The sequence below is a fragment of the Salmo salar genome, unplaced genomic scaffold (genome assembly GCF_965601325.2).
Source record: "Salmo salar unplaced genomic scaffold, fSalSal1 ptg000867l, whole genome shotgun sequence".
NCBI classification, from domain to species: Eukaryota; Metazoa; Chordata; class Actinopteri; order Salmoniformes; family Salmonidae; genus Salmo; species Salmo salar.
The window spans coordinates 287715-294193 of record NW_027675530.1 but is presented as its reverse complement, the minus strand read 5'-3'; positions in this window follow the sequence as shown (position 1 = coordinate 294193).

Here is a 6479-nt window from a genome sequence, read left to right as displayed (position 1 = left end):
CACGTCCTGTTAAACTAACAGCTCAAAAACCACATGGAATCTGGGAATAATGTGTACATCCCTGGTTAGAGGACAATTTGTAGAAAACAGCTCGCTACATTTTGAAGTGGTGCATTTTGATTCAAGTGGGTCACCAACATGGTAAGTATAACACAACTCTTTTTTTGTTAGTCACTTTTTGTTCAATCTCATAAATAGTAACTCTTCCATTTCAGAGCCTGGATTTTCCCCCTGAGGCTAATATCCATATCATGTTGAAATCAATAGAACAGGGGACAAACGTTTAGGGTTCTACATTGTGACATAATTAAAATACTCCTTCTACAATGTTAAAACATTCTACATTGTGACATTATTTCATTGATATCATGAAACAACTCCATGTATTTTCTGATGTTTGATCAGAGGCCTTTTATCAGAGTATCTCTTGTCACATTAACCACAGCCAAAATATTTCTCTCCTGTGTGTGTTCTCTTGTGTTGAGTCAGATGTGCAGATCGACCAAAACTCTTCCCACATTTACCACAGCTATAAGGTTTCTCTCCTGTGTGTGTTCTCTGGTGCACTGTCAGAATGCTTGATGTAGTGAAACTCTTCCCACATTGATCACAGCTATAAGGTTTCTCTCCTGTATGTGTTCTCTGGTGTAGAGTCAGATCTCCAGATTGACCAAAACTCTTCCCACATTTACCACAGCTATAAGGTTTCTCTCCTGTATGTGTTCTCTGGTGTAGAGTCAGATCTCCAGATTGACCAAAACTCTTCCCACATTTACCACAGCTATAAGGTTTCTCTCCTGTGTGTGTTCTCTGGTGTAGAGTCAGATGTCCAGATTGACCAAAACTCTTCCCACATTGATCACAACTATAAGGTTTCTCTCCTGTGTGTCTTCTCTGGTGTACAGTCAGAATGCTTGATGTAGTGAAACTCTTCCCACATTGATCACAGCTATAAGGTTTCTCTCCTGTGTGGATTCTCTGATTCATTTTAATGCCTGATGAGGTGCATCTCTTCCCACAGTCAGAGGAGCAGTGAGTTCTCTTCCCTGTGGATCTCTGCAGGTGATTATTGAGGTGTTCTGATCTGGAGAGACTCTTCTCTGCCTCGTCAGCATCATGAGGTTGTTGAGGCTCCTCAGAGGATCCACGATAGTTAAGTATCTCTCCTGTGTGAACAACAAAGTCAGACAGATGATTAAAGGCCCACAACAGCGGTAATCCACTGTAAAAGGTGATGCCAACAGTGTAGCCATGATGTTAAACAACAATTGACGTCTGTAATGAATGTTAAAATTATTTGACAATTGTCTTAAAATGAGCAAGAATAGTCATATTTTGTCTTGTTTTCACATTCGTAGTAACATCAATGATTGTAGGCTAGAAATACGTTATTCATGTTGTTGAACCTCTAAGCAGTGTGCCAGGCGACTTTTGGTCTCCAATATAGGCCCCTTTCTGTGTTTGCTAAAATTGCGGCACGAGGGCAATTTGATTGCAGAAACTCCTCCCTGCTAATGAGGAAACCGATAGTTACGGATGTACTATATCTGCCTGGAGCAAAATGGTGAGCAAAGATTTTAGTTTTTCACAATGTATTCTGAATGTGAATGGGGAAAACTCAGGGGAGTAACCTCCATTTCCAGGTTGATGATGAGTTCATTTCACACTACTTTGGATTATAATTGTAAGGCTCGTTTGAATGTCCTGTTTAATATAATGTTTGCTACAGTATTATGAATTATGTGTAATTATTGAAGAACCGCGTTAATGACAGTATCCATTTGGGTGTTGTCAATAAAGTTCAGATTTTATTTATTTATTTAACCAGGTGGGCCAGTTGAGAACAAGTTCTCATTTACAACTGCGACCTGGCCAAGATAAAGCAAAGCAGTGCGACAAAAACAACAGAGTTACACATTAATAAACAAACGTACAGTCAATAACACAATAGAAAATCTATATACAGTTGTGCAAATGGAGTACGGAGGCAAGGCAATAAATAGACCATAGAAGCAGAGTAATTACAATTTAACAAATTAACACTGGAGTGATAGATGTGCAGATGATGTGTAAGTAGAAATACTGGTGTGCAAAAGAGCAAAAAAAAGTATATAAAAACATGGGGATGAGGTAGGCAGTTGGATGGGCTATTTACAGATGGGCTATGTACAGCTGCAGCGATCGGTAAGCTGATCAGATAGCTGATGCTTAAAGGTAATGAGGTAGATAGATATAAGTCTCCAACTTCAGACATTTTTGCAATTTGTTCCAGTGATTGGCAGCAGAGAACTGGAAGGAAAGTCGGCCAAAGTAGGTGTTGGCTTTGGGGATGACCAGTGAGATATACCTCCTGGAGTGCGTGCTATGGGTGGGTGTTGCTATGGTGACCAGTGAGCTGAGATAAGGTGGCCTAGCAAAGACTTGTAGATGACCTGGAGTCAGTGGGTTTGGCGACGAATATGTAGCGAGGGCCAGCCGACGAGAGCATACAGGTCCCAGTGGTGGGTGCTACATGGGGATTGGTGACAAAATGGATGGCACTGTGATAGACTGCATCCAGTTTGCTGAGTAGAGTGTTGGAGGCTATTTTGAAAATGACATCGCCGAAGTCAAGGATCGGTAGGATAGTCAGTTTTACGAGGGTATGTTTGGCAGCGTGAGTGAAAGATGCTTTGTTGCGAAATAGGAAGCCGATTCTAGATTACATTTTGGATTGGAAATGCTTAATATTAGCCTGGAAGGAGAGTTTACAGTCTAGCCAGACACCTAGGTATTTATAGTTGTCCACATATTCTAAGTCAGAAACGTCCAGAGTAGTTATGCATTGAATGGCATTGAAGCTCGTCTGGAGATTTGTTAACACAATGTCCAGAGAAGGGCCAGATGTATGCAGAATGGTGTCGTCTGCGTAGGGGTGGATCAGGGAATCACCCGCAGCAAGAGCAACATCTTTGATATATACAGAGAAAAGTGTCGGCCCGAAAATTGAACCCTGTGGTACCCCCATAGAGACTTGGCATTGAAGCTCGTTTAGAGGAGAGTTAACTTCTTTGGGATAGGGGGCAGTATTTTGACATCCGGATGAAAAGCGTGCCCGTAGTAAACTGCCTGCTACTCAGGCCCAGAATGTAGGATATGCATATTATTAGTAGATTTGGATAGAAAACACTCTGAAGTTTCCAGAACTGTTTGAATGATGTCTGTGAGTATAACAGAACTCATATGGCAGGCAAAAACCTGAGAAAAATCCAACCAGGAAGTGTGGAAATCTGAGGTTTGTGGTTTTTCAAGTGATTGCCTATCCACTATACAGTGTCTTTGGGGTCATTTTGCACTTCCTAAGGCTTCCACTAGATGTCAACAGTCTTTAAAACGTTGTTTCATGCTTCTACTGTGAATGAGGAGAGAATCAGAGATCTTGGAATAAGATGACTGAAAAAAATGACATGAGCTCAGTGGTGTGCGCACCCATGAGACTTAGCTCTGTACCCGTGAGAGTTACAGTGTCTTTGGGGTCATTTTGCACTTCCTAAGGCTTCCACTAGATGTCAACAGTCTTTAGAACGTTGTTTCAGGCTTCTACTGTGAATGGGGAGAGAATAAGAGCTGATTTAGTCAGGTGTCTGGCCGTTGGCCATTATTTTTGTTACGCGCGCAGCCATGAGCACGAGCTCAGTTCTCTTTCCTTTATGAAGACAAAGGACTTGTCCGGTTGGAATATTATGGAAGATTTATGATAAAAAACATCCTAAAGATTGATTCTATACATCGTTTGACATGTTTCTACAAACTGTAATATAACTTTTTTGACTTTTCGTCTGAACTTACTGCGCGAGCACAGTGCATTTGGATTACTCGACCGAACGCGCAAACAAAAAGGAGGTATTTGGACATATATATGGACTTTATCGAAACAGATGAACATTTATTGTGGAACTGGGATTCCTGGGAGTGCATTCCGATGAAGATCATCAAAGGTAAGTGAATATTTATAATATTATTTCTGAGTTTTATTGACTCCACAAAATGGCGGGTTTGGTTTCCTGACTGAACGCTGTACTCAGATTATTGCAAAGTGTGTTTTCTTGTAAAGTTTTTTTGAAATCTGACACAGCGGTTGCATTAAGGAGAAGTATATCTATAATTCTTTGAATAACAGTTGTATATTTTGTCAACGTTTATGATGAGTATTTCTGTAAATTCATGTGCTCATTCACCGGAAGTTTTGGGAGGCAAAACATTTCTGAACATTACACGCCAATGTAAAATGGGGTTTTTGGATATAAATATGAACTTTATCGAGCAAAACACACATGTATTGTGTAACATAAAGTCCTATGAGTGCCATCTGATGAAGATCATCAAAGGTTAGTGATTAATTTTAGCTGTATTTCTGTTTTTTTGTGACGCCTCTCCTTGCTTGGAAAATGGCTGTGTTTTTTCTTGTCTAGGTGCTGTCCTAACAATCTAATGCTATGCTTTCGCCGTAAAGCCTTTTTTGAAATCGGACAATGTGGTTCGATTAACGAGAAGTTTATCTTTAAAATGGTGTAAAATAGTTGTACGTTTGAATTATGAGATTTGTTGTTTTGAACTTGGCGCCCTGCTATTTCACTGGCTGTTGGTGAGTGGGACGGTAGTGTCCTACCTGCCCAAGAGAGTTTAATTAATTTAACTGTAACTACATAATTAATGAGAATATACTACATACTATTAGTTAATTGTAGTAAACTGTAACTACATACTTAATGAGTATATACTACATACGATTAGTTAATTGTAGTAAACTGTAACTACATACTTAATGAGTATATACTACATACTATTAGTTAATTGTAGTATACTGTAACTACATACTTAATGAGTATATACTACATACGATTAGTTAATTGTAGTAAACTGTAACTACATACTTAATGAGTATATACTACATACTATTAGTTAATTGTAGTATACTGTAACTACATACTTAATGAGTATATACTACGCACTGCTAAAGCTAACTCTCTCTCCTCTGCTCTCATCCTTCTAGACCTATCGGCTGCATTTGATACTGTGAACCATCAGATCCTCCTCTCCACCCTCTCCGAGTTGGGCATCTCCGGCGCGGCCCACGCTTGGATTGCGTCCTACCTGACAGGTCGCTCCTACCAGGTGGCGTGGCGAGAATCTGTCTCCGCACCACGCGCTCTCACCACTGGTGTCCCCCAGGGCTCTGTTCTAGGCCCTCTCCTATTCTCGCTATACACCAAGTCACTTGGCTCTGTCATATCCTCAGATGGTTTCTCCTATCATTGCTATGCAGACGACACACAATTAATCTTGTCCTTTCCCCCTTCTGATAACCAGGTGGCGAATCGCATCTCTGCATGTCTGGCAGACATATCAGTGTGGATGACGGATCACCACCTCAAGCTGAACCTCGGCAAGACGGAGCTGCTCTTCCTCCCGGGGAAGGACTGCCCGTTCCATGATCTCGCCATCACGGTTGACAACTCCATTGTGTCCTCCTCCCAGAGTGCTGAGAACCTTGGCGTGATCCTGGACAACACCCTGTCGTTCTCCACTAACATCAAGGCGGTGACCCGATCCTGTAGGTTCATGCTCTACAACATTCGCAGAGTACGACTCTGCCTCACACAGGAAGCGGCGCAGGTCCTAATCCAGGCACTTGTCATCTCCCGTCTGGATTACTGCAACTCGCTGTTGGCTGGGCTCCCTGCCTGTGCCATTAAACCCCTACAACTCATCCAGAATGCAGCAGACCGTCTGGTGTTCAACCTTCCCAAGTTCTCTCACGTCACCCCGCTCCTCCGCTCTCTCCACTGGCTTCCAGTTGAAGCTCGCATCCGCTACAAGACCATGGTGCTTGCCTACGGAGCTGTGAGGGGAACGGCACCTCCGTACCTTCAGGCTCTGATCAGGCCCTACACCCAAACAAGGGCACTGCGTTCATCCACCTCTGGCCTGCTCGCCTCCCTACCTCTGAGGAAGTACAGTTCCCGCTCAGCCCAGTCAAAACTGTTCGCTGCTCTGGCACCCCAATGGTGGAACAAACTCCCTCACGACGCCAGGACAGCGGAGTCAATCACCACCTTCCGGAGACACCTGAAACCCCAACTCTTTAAGGAATACCTAGGATAGGATAAAGTAATCCTTCTAACCCCCCCCCCCCTTAAAAGATTTAGATGCACTATTGTAAAGTGGTTGTTCCACTGGATATCATAAGGTGAATGCACCAATTTGTAAGTCGCTCTGGATAAGAGCGTCTGCTAAATGACTTAAATGTAAATGTACTACATACTATTAGTTAATTGTAGTATACTGTATACTACATACTTAATGAGTATATACTACATACTATTAGTTAATTGTAGTACACTGTAACTACATACTTAATGAGTATATACTACATACTATTAGTTAATTGTAGTATACTGTATACTACATACTTAATGAGTATATACTACATACTATTA